This window comes from Silene latifolia, chromosome X (genome assembly GCF_048544455.1).
Source record: "Silene latifolia isolate original U9 population chromosome X, ASM4854445v1, whole genome shotgun sequence".
Classification (NCBI taxonomy): domain Eukaryota; kingdom Viridiplantae; phylum Streptophyta; class Magnoliopsida; order Caryophyllales; family Caryophyllaceae; genus Silene; species Silene latifolia.
The window spans coordinates 117,405,902-117,429,552 of NC_133537.1; the positions used below are offsets into that span (position 1 = coordinate 117,405,902).

The window sequence follows — 23,651 nt, forward strand, 5'->3', positions numbered from 1 at the left end:
ATCCATCCTTTGGCCCAAATAAGAATTAGGACCGTTTAGACGAGACGATTGGTCGAATGGGTTGGGTTGGGCCTAGGAAGGCCGAATGAAACGGTCTAGGAAGACCGAGTTATGAAAACCGACAATTGTCTTGTATAAACTATTTCCTAACCTTGTTCAAGTTTCACCCTTGGCTACACGTAAGTGTAATATCCCCAGCGGAGTCGCCAAACTGTGGACAGCGGGGGGCCCACGGGGGCGCTTGGGAGGAAGAGAACAAGCGTTTGCATTTTTGTTGGAGTCGCCACCAATTTTTATGGGAAATTGGAACCGTTCGAATACCTCGTGCCATGTCAAGACACAAAGTAGTGACATGAACACCAAGAACTCGTTACCCTTAGCATTCTATGTCCAGAATGACTCTCGTGGATGCCAATGAACACGGATGTTCACAGAGATCTAGAGTAAGGGGTGGGGGTACGTATTAGGAAGCTCTTTTGATCGAACACCTAATCCCGCCCGCCTCGATAGCGGCCTCTACTAATGATTAGGGACATCATCTATACTCGATATATCGTCGATTATATGCATGCAATGCAATATCCAAGTTTAATCCTAACATGTGAGAATTAGGCTAAGTCGGTTGACACGTAATTAGCATACAATAAGGTCAAAGTAGGGATTTAATGTTCAATTACATGTGAAAACATACAAATGATACAAAATACAATGATAAATACAATAAGAAAATTAAAATAATGAAAATTACAATAATTACAATGGATTAGGCGATTTATGTCGAAAATACCTTTAAAACGGATAATTTGAGAAAACGAATAAAGGAATAAATCAACGAACAAGTCAGAAGATGATAATACGATTAATAGTTAATTATACGTAAGCTAATTAAACTAGGTCAAGCAACAACGGAGTTCGAGAGACAAATCATCTGGAACAGCGCAATGATCGCGCCCTCGGAAGAGGCGCATCGATTCTTTGCGTACTGTTTCAAGGGTGAGTTCTCGCTATGGTTTTAACGCAAATCGTTAATGTAAATTGGTGATTTTAAGGATATATTAATATATTTACTCGGATGAAAGTGATTAATAGGTTATTTACATATGATTATTGGTCATAAAAGCAATAAAACATGGATAAGACGGATGCAAGACGGATTAATTACATGAAAGAATGATTGATTAGTGACATAGGTGAACTAAATAGGTTAAATATGACAATAAACAGATGAAAAATATATCAAAGGAGTGAATTACAGATACCCAATATGAACAAATCGGATTTCTACAACCCGGATTGAATTCAATGACGAAAACCCGCAAATATTGGATTATAAGGGATTTAAGTCGGATTTATGATGGATAAAACATGTTTAATGATGATAATTAATATACATGTGAGATGATTACGCTATTATGTCAAGGAATTAAAGAACAAGACGAAAAAAGCAAATAAAGAATTTAATTACGAGAGGACGAAGGAAGAAGAAAGGAAGCAGAATCGCGGCCCCTCACGAAGAGGCGCAGCAGCCGCGCTCCTTCGAAAGAGGCACGAGCGATTCTTTGCGTCCTTTCTCGACGGTTTGTCTTCTGGAAATCCGTAAAAAGGGGTTTAAAGCACGGTTTTAGAAATCGGTTTTAAGGAGGTATTTTCGACATAAACCTTACAATAGTGGTGATACAAAAAGTAAATAACAATAAATAAAAGAAGGATTATACACCCTCAGACTTACATGTTTGACGAAACGAGAAGGACTAAGTTATCGATTAGCGATGCTCGACTCGAACTATAATGCAAATACGAAAGTGCCCTCGTAAGAGGAAAACGATTAAGTTAATTAAGTTGATTGATGTGGAGTTGGTCAAATTGGTCGGTCATGCAAACGAGGCTGGTACTCAGAAGGATCCGAGCTTACGTGGTCGAATGTTCAAGCACGTAGACGCCAAAAAGTAAGAACAAAGGTCTAGAATGCAACAGGAGAAAAGAAGGGCGGACACTCGCGTGAGAAATATGAGGAGCAAAGGCTCCTATTTATACTAATCACGTGAAGGGATTAGGGTTTCGGAGAGTCTTTGGAAGTGAATCTCGGAAAGATATGAAAAAGATACGAAAATTACGCAGAAAAGGACTGGGAAAAGCGCTAGCCATCGCTGCGTCTCTTGGAAAGAGGCGAAGACTGGGCCGCGTCTATTCCCAAGGGTTTCCTCCGGAAGAAAGATTTCCGTGTTTGAGTTATAGAAGGACGGAATAATTCGGTTTTCCTTAATATCTTATGTGAATATTACGGGAAATTGTTTACCAAAGGATAAAGATTGTGAAATATTTATAAAATATGGAATAGAAATATCAGGAACATTCGAACATTCGACTCGGGATTTAATGGTTATCGAGAAAATGAAGACGGTTTTAGGCCCGGACTCCAAATGTACTCTAATTATGTCAAAACGATCAGATCGGTGCGTAGATGACAACTAAGAGGTAGACATCACTGTTTGAGCAATCACTTGACGATAAACTTACGAACTGTCACAAATCGTTCCGCGTAGCAAACATGCGGCCCAATCATCACCGGGTGGTTTGCGAGAGGTGCAGAAATGAGGTATCTACACCATCTCGGTTTCCCGAGGCAGTGAAATCGTAATTTCAATTAAGAAACTTTGTTAAATAAATAACAAGTTTAGTTATTACAACCGTAAACTAATAAATGAAATACAACTCGTCTATGACTATGCCATCTACCTAGTGACTATGTACTCGACTCCAAAGTCCTTAGCGCGGCCCGAATCCCAATCACGTCAACAAACAAACCTGTACTTAACCTGCTCCCCATATGACCAAAGAATATCATATGGATCGACACAGGCTACCCAAAGATAGGTGACAATGCAAAGACACAACAAACGTCAGTAATGATAAAAGAAAGTGTGACACGACTCAAGTGCGTGAGTCAACAATATGACCATGATATGAATGACACACAATTATCCAACCGTCACGCTGTAGATACCTATGCGCTTCCTCATTTGAGGCCCATGTGCTAATTGCTTACATGCGTATGTGTTACGTGTTATTTTTTCTATTAGATTGTGTTCTTGTGTGGCCACTAACCATACAGGTAAGTATCAGAAGAATTGCTCGCTCTAACTGGGGGATTCGCTCAAGTCTTCGTTCTCCCCAGCGACAATCAAGATATTCCCCAGCTACCTTCCAGCTTAATTTTTAAAGCAGACTGCGAAACCGTTGCAGTACTTTGTCTCCCGTTTTTTTTCAAAGCAGACTGCGAGACCGTTGCAGTACTATATCTCCCGTGTTTCTCCAAAGCAGACTGCGAACCATCGCAGTTTTATATCTTCAAGCAGAGTGCGAACCGTCGCAGTGTTTTATCTTCAAGCAGACTGATAACCGTCGCAGTATTTTATCTTCAAGCAGACTGCGAACCGTCGTAGTATTTTATCTTCGAGCAGACTGCGAACCGTCACAGTATTTTATTTTCAAGTAGACTGTGAGCCGTCACAGTATTTTATCTCCTAGCAAGGATATTCCAGTAAGGACTTCGCTTGCAGCAACGAGCGGATTTCCGACGGTGTTTCGACACGCCTCCATCAATACCCTATTATTTTCCCAGCGAGAGTTCATGATAGCCGATTGTACTTTTGGATGGATAAAGTTCGCTTGAGACCGACGTAAGCATATCTCCCCAGCAGTTCCTACCGACGTCTTGCTGTCCTCAACATTATTCGTTCAAAAAAGAAGTCTCAGGTATGGTTTCTTCTTATGGCTGGCGAGCCTCCTTACATAGTCTAATGGACTTTAAACGACCCTCCCCGATAGTCAACAGACTCTAAAATGTTCCCGACGACAGGTCGTTGGCTCAGACCCCTTGAGCCGCCTCGCGTCGCCATAGTCGTCAGGTTGTAATCTTCGATTGACCTGATGGCTATACTTTGACTTTCGCGTTGTCCAAGCCTCAGTCAAAGTGGGGGCTCTGTAGATACCTCATTTCTGCACCTCCCGCAAGCCACCCGGTGATGAATGGGCCGCATGTTTGTTACGCAGAACGATTTATGACAGTTCATAAGTTTATCATCAAGTGATAGCTCAGATACTTGTGTCTACCCCTTGGTCGTTATCTACACACCATTACGGTCGTTTTGACAGTAATTAGAGTTTATTTGGAGTCCGGGTCAAAAACCGCTTCATTTTCTAATAAACCGCCGAGTCGGAATGTTCTAGAATATTCCACATATTTTATTCCATAATTTAATTTTATATCTTTTGGCAAAATATATCCCGAAAATCTTTTTTTAAGGAATAAAGAAGTTGGGATCTACCGCAATTCCATAAAAGAAACGCGGAAATCTTTTTTCCGTAGGAGGAAACCTCTGGGAAAGGACGCAACAGCTGTTGCGCTTCTTCCCCAGCTCTTTTCAGCGTGTTTTCAGATTTTTTTGAGATTTGTTTCCAAAGTTTGAGTCATTTCATAATTATTCCGTGTGATTAGTATAAATAGGGACCTTCGTTCCACATATTTCTCACGCGAGTGTCCGCCTTTCTCTTCTCCCTTTGCATTCTAAGACCGTGCTCTAAGCTTAATGACGTCTACGTGCTTGATCAATCGACCACGTAAGCTCGAATCCTTCTGAGTACCAGTCACGTTGCATGACCGACCAATTTGACCAATTACACCTCAATTAATCAATCAATAAATCTAAATCCTCTAGAGAGGGCACTTTCGTCATATATTCGAGTCGAGCAATCACTAAATGTTAACTTAGTTAATCTCGTTTCGTCAAACATGTAAGTCTGAAGGTGTAAATCCCATCTTTTATTATTGTATTTTATTTTTGTACCAATTAATGTAAGATTTACGTCAAAAGTATGCTTAAAACCGATTTCTAAAACCCTTTTGTTAAACTGTTTTTACAAATTAATAGTTGGCAGACGTCGAGAAGAAATGCAGCAACTTCTGCGCCTCTTCCAGAGGCTGCCGCAGTTCCTGCTTTTCTTCTTCTTCCTCGCCTCTTTGATAATTCGTCCTTCGTCCTTTGTGTTCTTATTTTCTTCTTTTTTATTCGTACATAATATCCTTAATACATATTCATAATAAATATTACGCTTTAATTCCGACCTAAATCCCTTATAATCAATATTTGCGGGTTTCCGTCATTAAATCAAACCCGGATTTTGGAGATTCGATTTGTTCATATCAAGTCTCTGGACTTCGACTTTCGTATATGCTTCCATCATTTTATCACGTCTTTCAATTCGTTTCCGTCTTAATAGTTTAACCTAATTAATTACTTCTAACTCGTTTGTAATTAGTTTTTAATTCGTTATAATTCGTTTTTATCTCTTTTATGACAAATTCATATGTAAATAATACACTAAATCACTTCCATTCGAGTCAAATATCCATAAACAACCATTAAATACACCAACGAACATTAACAATTCGCAGTTCTGACTTCACAGCCAGAACTCACCTCAGGAACAGACGCAGTGACCACTGCGCCTCTTCCAAGAGACGCAGCATTGTTGCGCCTGTTCCGGGTTGAGTTCTGTCTCTGAACTTCCGTTCTTGCTTTGACCTAATTCATTAGTTTATGTATTAATCGACTATTAACCGTAGTATCACCATTAATCCGTCCGTATTTTCTAACCTATTTTATTTTCTCTTGTTTTTTCTCAAATTGTCCGTCTTAAATATATTTTTGACGTAAATCAATTAATTCATTGTAATTTATTTATTGTAATTTTAATTATTGCATTTATTTATTTATTGTATTATGTATGATTTATTTACTCGTTCTCACATGTAATTAATTCTAAACCCTAATTCGACAATAATGAGTGCTAAATTGTTTGTTCACCGACTTAGTTAATTTTCACATGTTAGGATCAAAACGTTGTTTGTTGCATTGCATGCATATAATCGACGGCATATCAAGTATAAATGATTTCCCTAATCATTAATAGAGGCCGCTATCGAGGCGGGCGGGATTAGGTGTTCATTAAAAGGACTTCCTAATACGTACCTTCACCCCTTACTCCAGATCTCTGTGAACATCCGTGTTCATTGGCATCCACGAGAGTCATTCTAGACATACAATGCTAAGGGTAACGAGTTCTTAGTGTCTATGTCACTACTTTATGTCTTGACATGACGCGAAGTATTCGAACGGTTTCCAATTTTCCACAATAAATTGGTGGCGACTCCACAAATGCAAATGCTTGTTTCCCAAGCACCCCCGTGGCCCATGTCCATATTTTGGCGACTCCGCTGGGGAGTAATACACTTACTTATTGCCAAGGGTGAAAGTTGAATAAGGTTAGGGAATAGTTTATACGAGACAGTTGTCGGTTTTCATTACAAGACCTTCTTAGGTCGTTTTATTCGGCCTACCTAGGCCCAACCCAACCCATTTGACCAATCGTCCCGTCTGGACGGTCCAAATTCTTATCTGGGCCTAAGGATAGTTAGCGATTGACGTCAACCATACCGTGATGCTTACTCATGTTTGTATCAAGAGCTTTCACTACTCGAGGAAATGGACTAGGAACCGACCTTACTCTTGTTTGGCACGGACCTCTCCACAGACCAGGGTTTGATTGCTTGGTATGGCAACCCACCTTTTAAGCCAAAATCCTTTAAATGCACTCAACATACTGTTATAATGCCCATATGTATGTTTGTATCATATACATGATCATCTTTTGTAAACAAAACCATCCTTTTCAAAATGTAAACATTTTCAAAACAGCGCAAAATAAGTCGAAACTCTGTCCAAATGTCGAGTCAAACTTCGGGCCTAAAACCCATTTCAAAACCCGAGTAAAAAAAACGTAAAAAAAAAAGTACAAAAAAAAAACATTTTAAACCAAAATATTTTCAAACCACGTAAATGTGAATATGTAAATTCAATTGGGCTAAGTTAGAGTAAGAGTTCAAACCGACTATGTCCTAGTCGGAACTCTGTCGAGTCATAAACCCGTCTTCCTTTACATTTTGGGTCTTTTCAAATTCAAGTCAAGTCCTAAGGCGTCATGCCGTTATTTTGGACCCCTTTACCCCAATTCAGTTAGGATCTAAACATTTCCGACACCTCGAGTCTCACGTGCCCGAGTCATACATAAAAGACTTATTAACACCTATAAGCACACCTTGGGTATCTACACTTGTACCCGAGTCTAGAATCAACACGTGTCATCAATCCCGTCAATAAGGTCAACCATATAAGGGTCACTCTGCCAAAGTCAACACTCGCGTCTAAATTAAAGTCAAGCACCGTGAATTCAAACACGGGAAGTCACTCACGACATTTCATGAATTCTCAAGTCGGCATCTAGATTTGTCGTCTTACCCTCGTGGTTACTTGTCCCTTCTTGTGCTCCTTGTTTGTTGCCTTAGTATGCGTGATCCCATGTCGAATCGAGTTGTAATGCGCGTCATTTCTGTCGAGTAGGAATCCAGCAAGTTCAGTCAATCAGCAAAATCACGAAGCAGATCAAGCCACGGTCACTGTGTCTCTCCAAGACGTTTATGCTATGGTCCTACGAGTTCAAGCTACGATGGAAAATTTGAGCATTCGCGTCCTCACCCTTGAAAATGGGATGGTGGAAAAGAACATGCCACTTAGAGAAACCTCTAGCCTAGGCCGTCCAAAGCTTACCTCTTGCAATAACTGTCGTTCTAGAAAGCCGCAAACAACCGAAAGGGAACCTGGGAGGCATCAAAGGGTGCTTTCTGATCTAGGCATGTCTTATGCCAATGCTTTGAAAAGACTCTCTGCCCAAGGTAAGCTACATCCAATAGGTCCGACTTTGGATCCATCTTTAGAGAAGCAGGTGGACCTCTGGAAGGGCAACAAATACTGCCTATATCACCAAGGTAGTGGCCATGACACTGAAGAGTGTTTTCTATTGAAACACACCATCCAAGATATGATCGAAGAGGGCAAGCTTCCAATACCATCTTCTGTCGAGCAATCCAAGAAGATCGACCCTCTTGGGTCTAATATCACTAAACATGATGAAGAATCATCCCTAGATTGTTCTTATATCCTAGATCCTCGTGACGATGAAGAAATCAATGTCCTCGTAGACGACGATATCCAAGATGGAATGCTCATACTTTCCATGGCTTTCAACTATAAATTTTCCAAAATAGAAGGAGCCACTGATAACCTAAACTCTCGACTTTCCAACATGGAGAACCAGTTTGCTGAAATGGGTAAGAAGCTTGATGTCCAACCTCTTAAAATGAGAAGTGTCCAGGCAAACCCTCAACTTGACAGTCCTAAAGCGATAAGCGGGCAATCTATTCCTAGTTCTTCTCATCCAGGGATCAAAACCAACAAAGGCAACCTCATGGAGCCTTCGTCAAAGAAGCCTAACAACTCTTCCAGGTCATTCACGAGTCTAGGCATACCTTATGCCCTAGCATTGAACAAATTATCCTCTCTAGGTCTTCTTCAACCAATAGAACCTAGCCCAGACCCAGAAAAGAAATCTAAATTTTGAGATGGCAATTCGTATTGTCAATACCATGGGGTAGGGGGCATGATACCGAAGATTGTTATAAACTCAAGCATATTATACAAGATGGGGTTGAGGATGGTAGGATTTCTATCTCGCTCCTAACTTGTTCGGGTACATAAACTAAGCAACCTTATAGGGAGTTCAACATCGCGGAGATGAACGATCCACCAATCATTTGGTGAAAAGAAGGAAAACAGACTCTCAAATACCCAACAATCAAACAATCCGCATTACCGACGTAAAGTTTACAGAACCTTCACCAGAAAGAGGAACTCAGCCTCTAAGGTCATTCTCCAATTTAGGCATGCCTTATACGATCGCCTTTGAAAGACTCTTTGCCAAAGGACTGATCCAACCGATCGGTCCAACCTCAGACCCTAAGTACGAGAGGAGAGGTCGCTTCTGGGACGGTTCACAATATTGCTTATTCCATAGGGGTAATGGACACGACACTGAAGCATGTTCCAAACTCAAATATACCATCCACTATGTGCTCAATCGCGACAAGATATCGTTATCGACCCTCGGTTTCTTTAAAGAAAAGAACGACCCTCATGGGTGTCCTACTCTTCAAAGACAGGAAGGTCTCTTGGGCCTTTACCCTTCTAGTACCCCAAACAACGAGGACAGGGTGCTCAAATCGTTCAACGATCAAGATCAGACGTTCAAGCTACTAGATGCTGAAAGAGGATTCCCCGAAGATAACAATGATGATTACGAGTCTGGATCTAAGATCGCGTCAAAGTCCGAGTCCGAGTCTTAGGCTTTCTATCCCATAATTTTGTCATATTGTCTTTCTTCGTGTCCATTTCCATTTCTAGTGACAACCTGGAGGCTGTCCCACGAGTCACATGTCTTCTCATGTCTATGTTAAATACATTTATCATTCATTATTTTGTTGCAATAAAAGTACACTTTTCAATTCATATATTTTATCATATCTCCTCATGTACCCCTTTTCCTGTGACAACAAGAATTGATTTGAGACATTTTAAAACAAATAATGACAACGCATGGCAAGTCAATGTGAGTGCACTTAAGCGATGTTCCATTTCGAGTTGTAGAGGACCTGAAACTCCGTGTTCATTCCTTACCTATTCCATGTCTAGCAATAGAAACCTTGCTATAACCCTAGTTTAGTACGAGCATATCTCAAGAGATTCTAGGACGAATCCAGACCATCTCCCTTGTTAACGATCCATGACGGAAGGCAAGCCCATTCCCCACAATAAACAACCCTGTTACTAAAAACCAACCCATTTCACACCAAATGTTCTAGTTTGACCCAAATCCATGGTAACAAGCAAATCCAAGACAATATGAGCCGTGATCAAAGAGAAAGGCTCAATAATCCAAGACAAAAGAGTCAAAAGAAAAAGGCTCGATCAAGCAAGTCAATATCAATATCCAAAGTCATTATTTTCTTCAAAAACCTGAATCAAGGATCTGAACAAAAGCCGAGATATATTCCAAACCAAAAATCCGAATCTGAACCTAGAATGAGCCTGAAATCAAATGCTGAACGGAATACTGCTGAAGTCTATATAGAATCAAGACATCAATGAAGATGGTCAGCTAGCACCCTCACTTAGCCTTTTACACATCACACACCCTAAGTCCTTCTCGAGACCGTTACAGGGAGACAGTTAGGAATTTTGAGAATCCTCTCAAGCTCGCCAAGTATACCCATCCTTTAGGGCCAAGACATGGAAACTTGAACCCACGTCATTTTAACCTACCTTTATGTGCTCGGGCTACACCAAGCCAAGAGACTCCATTTCCAAGCCACGTTACAAGTCGTAATCCCATAAAGCCTCAACTCCACAAAATCAAGCTCCAGAGATTTGTTCATCAAAGCCTCTTATTACCGAGCTCCACATTCCAAATATCCAATCTAGTTTCACCTTGACCCAGACACGGAGTCTTCAAATAATTTGCTACCTAGAATGGGACATACCCATATCATCCTTAGGGTCCACTAAGTGTGCTCACATGACGAAGAAATTTTTACAAAATTAGTTATACCTCTTTGGTCTATGATCAGAGGGAGTTATCTCAAATCGATTCTTCGAGTCACCAAAGGAATATACCCTCCTGACCCATGCACTTTAAGGCCTTGACAACATAGCTTAGCCACACACCTGAACTACGAGCATGGTTTGATTTCACCTCTTCATGTGGATACGTAGGCAGTCCTTTCTTACACAAGAAGGATACAACCACAACACCCAAACAAAATTAACCAAACCTCAGAACTATGATCTGGTTTGATTTCACTCCACGTGAATACGTAGGCAGTCCTCATGGACACAACCGCCCCAACTTTTAACTTTTAACCTCAATTATCAACCACCTCGAACATCAACTTTCAACCTCAATTTCAACCTTCCAACCACAATTTCCATTTTTGCCTCTTTACTGGGGGCTCCTTTTTGTCGCCCAGTCTCTTTTTTTTTTACCAAATTCCAGAGTCGCCTTCTCATCCTGAGGGGCTTTTCTTCCGAGATGCCTTCCTTCCTTTATTCCTCTCTTATTTTAAGTCAAACTAGTACTCGGTCCAGACAATGGCAAGGTCTTAGATCGATTCTCTAAGTTATCGTGCCTCAAAATGGATCTCTTTTACAGCAAGACGATAGCAAAAGGGTGTCCAAGTAGACAGTTGATCCACGGCTCATGCCTTGCCGTTATGAGTCCCCATCATTCTTGCAATTCTTCTACCTTGGGAACTGATACGCGTTGTCACCCATACTTGGCTAGGGGTTGCGCATACTTAGCCAAAGCCCGTCAGATTCACCCTCGTGTCGCGTCCTAGTAGGTCTGCGTCCCCATCGGTCACGTGTCTAAAGCCCATTTGAATATGCATAACGCATTGCAAACGACAAATTTCTTTGAGCAAGTTTTAAACAATTTTTATAAAGAAAACTTTTGCAAAACCTATGTGCTTCCTCATTTGAGGCCCATGTGCTAATTGCTTACATGCGTATGTGTTACGTGTTATTTTTCCTATTAGATTGCGTTCTTGTATGGCCACTAACCATGCACGAAAGTATTAGAAGCAGTGCTCGCTCCAACTGGGGGCTTCACTCAAGTCTTCTTTCTCCCCAGCGACAGTCAAGATATTCCCCAGCTACCTTCCGGCTCAATTTTTAAAGCAGACTGCGAAATCGTTGCAGTACTTTGTCTTCCATTTTTTTTCAAAGCAGACTGCGAGACCGTTGTAGTACTTTATCTCCCGTGTTTCTCCAAAGCAGACTGCGAACGGTCGCAATATTTTATCTTTAAGCAGACTGCGAACCGTCGCATTATTTTATCTTCAAGTAGACTGCGAACCGTCGCAGTATTTTATCTTCACGCAGACTGCGAACCGTCGCAGTATTTTATCTTCAGGTAGACTGTGAGTCGTCATAGTATTTTATCTCCTAGCAAGGATCTTCCAGTAAGGACTTCGCTTGCAGCAACGAGCGGATTTCCGACGGTGTTTCAACACGCCTCCATCAATACCCTATTATTTTCCCAGCGAGAGTTCATGATAGCCGATTGTACTTCTCGATGGATAAAGTTCGCTTGAGAGCGACGCAAGGAGATCTCCCCAGCAGTTCCTACCGACGTCCTACTGTCCTTAATATTATTCGTTCCAAAAAGAAGTCTCAGGTATGGTTTCTTCTTATGGCTAGCGAGCCTCCTTACGTAGTCTAATGGACTTTAAACGACCATCCCCGATAGTCGACAGACTCTAAAATGTTCCCGACGATAGGTCCTTGGCTCAGACCCCTTGAGCCGCCTCGCGTTGCCATAGTCGTCAAGTTGTAATCTTCGATTGACCTGATGGCTATACTTTGACTTTCGCCTTGTCCAAGCCTCAGTCAAAGTGGGGGCTCTGTAGATACCTCATTTTTGCACGTCCCGCAAGCCACCCAGTGATGATTGGGCCGCATGTTTGGTACGCGGAACGATTTATGACAGTTCGTAAGTTTATCTTCTAGTGATAGCTCAGATACTTGTGTCTACCCCTTGGTCGTCATTACGCGCCATTACGGTTGTTTTGACAGTAATTAGAGTTAATTTGGAGTCCGGGTCAAAAACCGCTTCATTTTTTAATAAACCGCCGAGTCGGAATGTCCAAGAATATTCCGGATATTTTTACACCATAAATTAATTTTATATCTTTTGGCAAAATATATCCCGAAAATCTTATTTTATGGAATAAGGAAGTTCAGATCTACCGCAATTCCATAAAAGAAACGCGGAAATCTTTCTTCCGCAGGAGGAAACCTCTAGGAAAGGACGCAGCATCTGCTGCGCCTCTTCCCCGGCTCTTTTCTGCGTGTTTTCAGATTTTTTCGATATTTATTTCCAAAGTTTGAATCATTCCATAATTCCTCCGTGTGATTAGTATAAATAGGGACCTTCGTTCCACATATTTCTCACGCGAGTGTCTGCCCTTCTCTTCTCCCTTTGCATTATAAGACCGTGCTCTAAGCTTATTGACGTCTACGTGCTTGATCAATCGATCACGTAATCTTGGATCCTTCTGAGTACCAGTCACGTTGCATGACCTACCAATTTGACCAACTACACCTCAATTAATCAATCAATTTAATCTAAATCCTCTTACGAGGGCACTTTCGTCATACATTCGAGTCGAGCAATCACTAAACGTTAACTTAGTTAATCTCATTTCTTCAAACATATAAGTCTGAGGGTGTAAATCCCATCTTTTATTATTGTATTTTATTTTTGTACCAATTAATGTAAGATTTAGATCAAAAGTATGCTTAAAATCGATTTCTAAAACCCTTTTGTTAAACTGTTTTTACGAATTAATAGTTGGCAGACGTCGAGAAGAAACGCAGCAACTTAGGCGCCTCTTCAAAGAGCCGCAGCATCTGTTGCGCCTCTTCCAGAGGCTGCCGCAGTTCCTGCTTTTCTTCTTCTTCCTCGCCTCTCTGATAATTCGTCCTTCGTCCTTTGTGTTCTTATTTTCTTCTTTTTTATTCGTACATAATATCCTTAATACATATTCATAATAAATATTACGCTATAATTCCGACCTAAATCCCTTATAATCAATATTTGCGGGTTTCCGTCATTAAATCAAACCCGGATTTTGGAGATTCGATTTGTTCATATCAAGTCTCTGGACTTCGACTTTCGTATATGCTTCCATCATTTTATCACGTCTTTCAATTCGTTTTCGTCTTAATAGTTTAACCTAATTAATTACTTCTAACTCGTTTGTACTTAGTTTTTAATTCGTTTTAATTCGTTTTAATTCGTTTTTATCTCTTTTATGACAAATTCATATGTAAATAATACACTAAATCACTTTCATCCGAGTCAAATATCCATAAACAACCATTAAATACACCAACGAACATTAACAATTCGCACTTCTGACTTCATAGCCAGAACTCACCTCAGGAACAGACGCAGTGACCACTGCGCCTCTTCCAAGAGACGCAGCATTGCTGCGCCTGTTCCGGGTTGAATTCTGTCTCTGAACTTCCGTTCTTTCTTTGACCTAATTCATTAGTTTACGTATTAATCGACTATTAACCGTAGTATCACCATTAATCTGTCCGTATTTTTTAATTTATTTTATTTTCTCTTGTTTTTCTCAAATTGTCTGTCTTAAATATATTTTTGACGTAAATCAATTAATTCATTGTAATTTATTTATTGTAATTTTAATTATTGCATTTATTTATTTATTGTATTATGTATGATTTATTTACTCGTTCTCACATGTAATTAATTCTAAACCCTAATTCGACGTGAGTGCTAAATTGTTTGTTCACCGACTTAGTTAATTTTCACATGTTAGAATCAAAACGTTGTTTGTTGCATTGCATGCATATAATCGACAGCATATCAAGTACAAACGATTTCCCTAATCATTAGTAGAGGCCGCTATCGAGGCGGACGGGATTAGGTGTTCATTAAAAGGACTTCCTAATACGTACCCTCACCCCTTACTCCAGATCTCTGTGAACATCCGTGTTCATTGGCATCCACACGAGTCATTCTAGACATAGAATGCTAAGGTTAACGAGTTCTTAGTGTCTATGTCACTACTTTGTGTCTTGACATGACGCGAAGTATTCAAACGGTTTCCAATTTTCCACAATAAATTGGTGGCGACTCCACAAATGTAACCGCTTGTTTCCCAAGCGTCCCCGTGGCCCGTGTCCACACACGCCGGTACCGGGACACGCCTAGACGTACCCACAACTACTGGTGCCAGGAACACGTCCACGACACCATACTCACACAAGGTACTTCGAACACGTCGGTGGTACCGGGCCCAAGAGCGACTCGGGTCCCCTGCCAGACGTCGTGCCTCACTCACACGCGTCTCTCCAAGATTCAAGTCATTAATGTGCACATTTCTATTGGGGTGGGAAACCCCAATAGGCGACTCAAGCGGAAGACGGTCTCCCAACCGCCTTCCGTCTCCATAGAACAAGTAACCAACCAACACCGCAATATCCTCCAATATACGTGACAAACACAATAAAAGCAAGGTATCGTATAACATGCCAATTATCGACTCATTAAATACAATTAATGACAAACAACTCATTTAACAAATAGACACATTATCGAAATTGAGTAGGATAAACCTACCTTTTAGCAAATCTCCATAAGCAATCCGAATAAAATAATCTTCCACAAAAACCGTCACCTAAATATAAATAATTAAATAAAATTAATTACTAACTAATCTAATCTAATTAAATACTAATTAATCTAATTAATTAAGTATATAATTTGAATACACAAAACCCGTCTTAAGCGCCCTTCCCGAAACCCACGAGGACAACCCATGTAACCACCCAAAACCGCCCGAGCACCGCCACCACCACGGCCATCCACCACCTGCCGTCACCACCAACCAAACCTGACACCCACCACAAAACATGACAACCACACACACAAACAACACACCTGATACACCCCTCTCTAAACACCACCAAACCATTACCAAGTCGCGCCCCCGCTGCCCCTACTTGGCCACGGTGGTCACGGCCACCATCTGGGACCAACCGGCGACCACCAAACCACCACACGGCCACAACAAAGCCGACAACAGTAGCAGCAAACCCGTATAAACTACCACCCGAGCTCCCCCCTTTTGCAGCCCAATTCCGACCACCACCCACCACTTATTCCGCCACCTAAGGCCACCACTAAACTCCTCACTCAGCCCACGACCCAACCGCCCCAAAGTCAGCCCAGCCCTGTCATGAATTAAGGGGTAAAAACCCGTCTAAAAATCGAATCACACAAACCAAAAACGTGCCCTAGATCTATTTGGTCAACACGTTTTTGGGCGGTCAATGGCGGTCAAACGGGTGGTCAAATGACGGGTCAAGGTTGGTCGAGGTCGGGGCAGGTCGATGTTATAAATAAATTAATATAAATGCTAGTTTAAGACGGTATTACCTTACGATCTTGAGGCGGAGGGACAAATCTCCTATCTTTCTCTCTTCCCTCATCTTTTCTCTCTTAAATGTGGATTGTCTTGAGATTACAAAAGGATAAAGGTTGGGGTGGATAATGTAGGGTATATATATAAGGTGAGTGCGGTATACGTATATAATACACGTATAATATGTCGTATTATTATTATTATTATTATTATTATTATTATTATTATTATTATTATTATTATTATTATTATTACAACTTATTATTATTATTACTATTATTATTATTATTATTATTATTATTATTATTATTATTACCATCTCATAATAATAATTATTTTATTATTCCGTCTCAACATAATTCGTATAAATGCGATAAAATATTATTATTATATAATTATTAAATACGGAGTATTACACAATTTGTAGCTGACAAAAAAAAAGGCAAGCTTAAATTAAAAAAATAGAAATAAAAATTAAATATTATCATAATAAATTTTTTATTATTATGAAGTGGACTTAAAAAATGGCAAGCTCCAAGTAATGAAATCAGTTACAAGAATTTTTTTGAATAAAACTACATTTGACATGCATCCAAAAATAAATGTAAAATTAATCGTCAGTATGAAGTATGACACAATCGTATATTGACTTTTGAGATTTTAAATTTTATTAAAAACTAATTTTAAAAATAAAAGATGATTAGATTTCTTTAATTCAAATTTGAAAGAAAAAATTAAAATTGTCAATTGAAATAAACAGTACCTTTTATAGATCATTCATTTGAGGGTTAGCTTAATTCTAGGTTAGTGAAGTGTGAATATACTGAAGGCAGGGGTATGGATGAGATTCATGAGAGTGGCATTAGGAACGAGAGGAGAAGAAAATTAGAAAAATAGCTGAATTTTTTGAGGTTTAGCAATTGATGACTAAATGTGGTTGGTGGCTCAATTTATGGCATGACATACTGGGTGGACCTTGGTTTATCCGCTATTCGGGTTGTTGGGCCAACTTACAATCGAATTCGTTTAGATTAGATTCTGTATTGGGCTCACTTTGTCACATTTGGGCCAGTTATAAATTAAGAACTTAATCATAATTTCTATAGGATATATTTGGGCTTTGTACATTTTTAGAAATGACAAACATGATTAACAGTAAAAAAAATCGAAAGTTGATCACAATTATCGTAAAATAATGAAAACTATGATCGAAGTAGACCTAGCAAACGATTCAATTGAGTTAGGTTCGGGTCAGGTCAGTTCATGTCAACTCGAATGTATCACATTTTCAAATTAGTTTAGGTCGGTTTAACTCATTTTGGATTTCAGGTTTGTTGGTTGGGTCATTTTCGAGCCAAATTGATACAGGAGGGACATGGGTATATGTTAAAACGCAAGTTCACGTTACTCTTGACATTTCAGATTCATTCACTTGATTTAAAAGCTAGATATCTCTAAAAAATTTGGTTAATTTTGGTGTGATTTCTGTTGGAGATGAAAGTACACGATGTAAGCTTTCCAACGAGTAGTCACCTGCTTTATTTGGATAAGTAACGAAGGAGATATGGTCGTTTTAAGTTGAGTTGTCCAATTTAGACGCAGTTGATGCAAATGGTGCGAACTAGGACAATCAACAAGTGCAAAGATGTGATCACAACATGGAAAGGACGATTGGAATTGGTACTTTCCTAAATCGAGTCTAGATTATTAATTTCCTAATTCAAGTCAAGTTGCTTTAACTTCCTAATAAGTTTAGGAGAGCCTGTTACTTTCCTAATCTTAGTTAAAATAGTTGTCATATTATAGTTTCCAAATTATCGTCTTGTTAGTTTACTAGTGTAGATCCCACGTAAATGCGCGGTAAATATAGGCCTTTAAATTTTAAGTGTATTAGTTATAGATTTTAGATTTATATCTCGCGAATTTTTATAAAAAAATAACTAATATTAAAATTAATCACAAAAATTGAATAATTCCATGAATTGTGTTTTTTATGAAAATATTTTAACTATATCAATTTTTTTAAAAATAACTTTTTTCGTCACGAAGTTAATAATAGGAGATACAGTTTTTATGTATAGATTATTTTCAATGAAAATTAGTTTAATAAATGAAAATCTAATTTGTTTTCATATATAAGTTTGAGCACTTTGGAGAGAAACTTTAGAGAAGTTGTATTCTCTTAGTATATAGGAGGATTTATACTTTTAAAATTTGCACCTCATTAATATTTATCAGTTCACTCCATTGTATTTTGATATGAAATAAAAAATTGAAATAGAAAACTAATAAAAAATTTATTTAAGTTGTGAATTTTTTTAGTGAATATTTTTTGTCACGATGCTAACAGTAAGCATTTGTCAAGTTATTCTCTACCGTAATAATTATTGCATTATGAAAAATTTAGCAACTTATATTTATAATTTAATATCAATTTTATTTTATTTTAATGAAAAAATCATAAGTATGAATTTATTTAAAAAATTGGAGTTTATTTATAAGAATTTATTCATTAAAAAGATAATAATGTAATGAAAGAAAAAATTATTTATTACCTTATTTAGCTAGATGCTTTTTGGAGGGAAAACTAAGAGAATTTTTATTCTCTTAGTAGTAGGGGGTGGTAATAATGATTAATATAAATAAGGGTCTTTGTAATCAGTTTATTTCAATCAATGGGAGCTTCAGAATTAATACAAGAGTTTCTTGTTGTGTGCTTATTACTTGCGAGTTTTAAGTTTTATATTACTTCCTTGCGAGGTTGATATTTTAGTGTGATTCGATCCTTGCGAGGTGAGAGCCACCAGTAGTGTTCGGTTTCGAGTTCCTTGCGAGGGAGGAGAGTTTATTCACGTCATATCCTAGTTTTAGTTGAGGGATCTTGCGAGATTTTCACAACTAATTCATATCTCTTTATTTTTCGTGCATATTACATACAAAAAACACCAAAAATAATACATTATTTCCGCTGCAAAGTTACTCTAAATTTGGTAAAACTCGTGGTTATTTTATATCACAAACGAGTTGGGTTATTTTAGGTTCGATGATTTTAGATGAAATAATTATTACCTATTCATAGTGTAGTCTCTATGATTAATTCTTTATTCTAACGTAAATAATTTTATGTGTAGTTTCATATTAGTCATTTAAAGTCATATTAGGTCAGTTAAAGTTATATTTTGTCGGATCATTTTTGAGTTGAGTGGTTTTCGGATTGGGTCATTTGGGTCGCGTCAACCACGGGTCAACAATGTTCGGGCCATGTTCAGGTCAAGACGGGTCAATTCGGGCTTCAGGCTATATTGGAGTGTTGTAATTTAGGTCAATTTTGGGTCCCAGTTTAGGTGTAATACCCCGGATATTTAAGAACGCTGTTGACCGATCTTGTTGACCAAACAGACCTTAGGGATGAATGGGTGAGGGATCAGGCTTGTAACATGAGTTTTATAGGATTGTTTACTCGGCCTAGCTGAGGCTACTCGGCCGAGTATCACCTATACTCGACCGAGTAGAGCCTACTCGGCCGAGTACTCCCGTACTCGACCGAGTATGGCTGCTGTCGACACGTTAATATAAACGCAAGTTCGCGAGATTCATTTCATTTTCTCATTTCCTCGACAGTTTCTCTTTCTCTAACCCTAGCCTATCTCCCTCTCCTATCACCCCATATCTTCACACTATAATGTATTTAGCCTAAACGTCCACCATGGGAAGGATGGGATTCGCTGGGGAAGGATGACATGTGTGGTGGTCGTCTATGTCACCGCCGATGTGTAATGTTAGGCAAGTCTCTGCCTTGTGTTCTTTTGAGTGATTCTTTGAGTATAGTTGTGTAATAGGAGATGGTTATCATTGTTAGGATGCTTATTGGAGTCGTGCGTGGCTGTGTATGGAAGTCTTACATGCTTTGCGACGAGGTAGGGTTTTCCTTCTCAGTACTGTTAATTGATTAAGATTGTGTTTGTTTCATAATTGTTGTTATCTGCTGATCGTCGAAGAATGGGGGTTGTAGTGGCCGTGGTTGTGTGGTGACGGTTGTTGTATTGTGATGCTGTGGTATGTGTGATTGTGGTGGAGTCACTTGTGGGAGTGGCTTAACACCCTAGTTCGCCCTCCGTGGAACTCGCCACGGGAGGGGATGTGCACATTAAGGGACAGGGATAGTTGTCGCTCGTTGATGAGCTGGACTAGGTGGGATGGGCTGCGGTCACCCACTGGCGGCGAGGATTACCTGTTGCGATGGGTAATATGACAGGGCTACACCCTTCGGGGTGTAGTCGGTTACTGTGCGAGATAGAGAGACTGGGATAGAGGATGATCAGCTGCTTACATTGTTGACCCGTCTTACATTGGATTAGTCAGTACTGACCCCGTGTTGTTTTGTGGTGTCTGCGGTGATCCATTCGGGGATGGTGAGCAGTTGGCTTAGCAGGTACTGTTGATTGTGGCTGCTAGGATTGGAGGGATCGGGTCATCACGCTACCAGTCTAGAGATATAGTGTCATGAGTGTTGTAGATGTATCTTTGTTGTAAAGAATTTGTATTTAGTCATAATGTATAAAGTGTATTATTATTCTATAGCTGTTCTTCTATTGTCTAATTTGGTCTACTTCCTCGGGAAACCGAGATCGTGACACCGTCATACACTGGAATGGTCCTTGGTAAGGCGTTCTGGTGTGCGGGGGTGTTACAAAGTGGTATCAGAGCCGACGATTTTGGAACCTGAACCAATGAATCTAATGAATATAGGGTGTCAATTAAAATGAACCTGGTGTATGTACGTTGGGAGCCCCAGCCGATGCAAGATTTGGGTGAGTAGGCGCCCTCATTTCAAAGTCATGGCCCCATCGAACTTAAGCCAGACACGGGAGAAAGTGTAGCTAGTGAGAGTCGTGGTTTGATTGGTGATGATTATGTGCATCTATGTTTATGTTTATATGTGTCAAGGTGTGTGTGTAGGAAAGTTTGGAGTGGATGATAGAATGGTTGCGATGTGTGACCAGAGGTAAGTTAATAAATTTGTTAAACGATGATTGTGTTATGTGGTGATTGCTGCTTGGTAAATGTGATTAAGGCGTATATCTTGTGATTAGCGGAATCTGTAATGATGTGATATAAGAGCTAAACCTTATAGGTACCGTAATTAATTGCTAAGTATACTATAAGGATAGGGTGTAACAGTTTCATGGCATAGTGAGGAATGAAGGTAGTAATGATGATAGTATTGGTAGTAGATGTGCAAAAATACGTGTTGATATGTGTTTGAGTGGTAGAACTGAGCCTTAATAGTGACGAGCCGGTTGCACGGAACTCCGAACAATATTATCTATTTTGCAGGAACAATGAAAATTTTTATTTCCTCTTCACTTTTGGAAACTCGACCGAGTAGATGACTGTACTCGACCGAGTAGACCATACTTGGCCGAGTATCAAGCTACTCGACCGAGTGTCCGTTTGGCGAAAATTATAATCGTTTATGTCCTTGAAAACTCGACCGAGCAAGAAGGATACTCGACCGAGTAGTCGAGACTCGGCCGAGTATGCCCAACACTCGACCGAGTAGTGCTGTAGCGGAACTTATACGGGTTATACAAAAACCCTATTTTCGTTCCATTCTTTCTTAATTCCGCCTCCCATCTTCACATTCTCTTCTCTCTAAAACTCCATATCCTTCCTTTTTCAAGCTTTTGGGTAAAACTTTGGTGTTCCACTTGTTCTTGCTTGCCCAAATCAGTTTAAGGTAAGAATTAAACTCAATTTTTTTTCAAAGTTATGGTATAATTTCATGCTATATTTCGAATTTTCTTTGTAAAACAACTGAAATTTAGTCTTCAACTTACTGATTCTTGGATTTAATCATATGTAGACCTTGTGTATGCCCCTGTTTAAGCAATTTCATGGTTTAAAATTCAATTTCTGAATTCTAGGGTTACAAAAACGAAACTCTTTATGTTGTTGATGGTTATTCTTTAAATTGAAACAACTTAAAGCTTATAACCATATAAGTTGTAAGGTAATAGGTGATTTTCTGATAATTTGTCTTAAAAGATCGTTCCAAAATCGATATACAATTGAAAGCAGTCCGTCTTTTGGCGCTAAGAATTTTTGTGTCAATCCCTTGTTAAAGATTGTTCTCTTGCATTATGGTGAAAACCAGAGGCTTACCCAACAAAAGAACTCGTGCTAATGTCCAGCTTGAGACTGGTCAGTCAAGCAGTGAACTTGTCGTTCCACCGGTGGAGGCACATCCATCGGTAATATTCTCTGATTTCAACCATCGCAAGGCTTTTGTGGCTCTTATGCGTCGTCCTTTCCGCCCCACCCGCTGTGTTAATCCCGGTATCCTTGAGACTTTAGGGATCAAAGAGGACATATTTCATATCTTTCGGATTTTGGGTATGGAGGGGTTGTATCATCTGAGGAAGAAATCCTACCCCCACTTAACCTTGGAGTTTTTGAACTCTTTTGTTTATGATAAGATGGGAAATACTGTTTCTTTTCGTCTCATGAATGAAGATCGTGAGCTTACCCTAGATGAGTTTGCGGACCATTTGGGTCTAGAGGCCGAGGGGGAGGGATACCTTAGTGATGTGGCCAAGAACAGTGGTGCACCTCTTTACCTTCCATATTTGACTGGCAGACCTGCCCCTAGTGCCAGTGCCATGCTGATTAATGATGTGCAGCACGTTTCCCTTCGTATGTTTCGGAGGATGTTGACCTGTTTGCTGTACTCGAGAGATGACGTGAGCAAGCTCAATTCTCACGAAGTCATGCTCCTTATTTCTTACCTTAACCTACACCGTCAGAAACCGTTCTACTACAGTGCTCCTGGTGTAGTGTGCTCTAGTCTTGAGCGCATGGCACAGTCCGAGACCCAACACATTGCTTGCGGGGCCATAGTGACCCGCCTAGCCCAGCGCCTGACAGATTTTGAGGCCCCACCTCCTGAGGGGAATGAGTATGTAGAGATTGTGCCTACCATGGACGCTCAGTATTGGCGTCAGAACAGATGGTTGAGGAAGATGGATGACGGGTCTTATGCCTGGAGGGTGAGGGGATCTATGTGGATGGTACTTCCGGACCCAGCCCATCTCCCTGTTGTTGATCATTTGGCTGAGTGGGAGACTTGTGGCATTCCTAGACCTGAGCCCCAGACCTACCTGATTGACCCGCAGATTCTCTTGGACCTACCTGAGCCTGTCACCGTGCCTGATGGTCAGCAACAGGCACCTCCCCCACCTCGGGAGCGCCGTGGAGTGAGGCAGTCTAGGGCAGACCCGGTTGTACCTGAGCCCTCTTACTCTACCCCTGACTCCTACCCTTACCACACTTATCAGTACTCGCCCTACCCCACAGTGCATGACCCCAGGATGCAGCCGCATGACCTGGCTGAGCGGATCTCCTCTACTTTGGTGCTCCGCAACCTGCATGAGATGACCCTTAACCAGGGCATAGGGACACAGTTAGCACAGCCTATCTGGTGGAAGGGACCGGGGGTGGATACGGGAGTATTCCACAGCTATGGAGTTGACCCGAGTTACTGGAGACCTCCGGAGGAGACTGAGTTTGGCTCGCCTTGCGGGACCGTGGGAGCCAACCGCGCGATCGACTAGAAGGGGATTACTTAGCAGCAGCAGGCTTTCCGGGAGCGGGGAGTTCAGGCGCAGGTACTTCTGGCGCAGGT

General features: G+C 40.2%; 1 long non-coding RNA gene across 1 annotated transcript; it reads right to left on the reverse strand.

The window, feature by feature from the left end:
- Positions 1-2,638: 2,638 nt before the first annotated feature.
- LOC141623560 (uncharacterized) lies at positions 2,639-16,191 on the reverse strand. Its single transcript, XR_012533452.1, has 3 exons — positions 15,982-16,191; positions 15,163-15,220; positions 2,639-2,860 (listed from the first exon to the last, which is right to left on the reverse strand). It is a non-coding gene; the product is annotated as an uncharacterized LOC141623560 (long non-coding RNA).
- Positions 16,192-23,651: the final 7,460 nt, after the last annotated feature.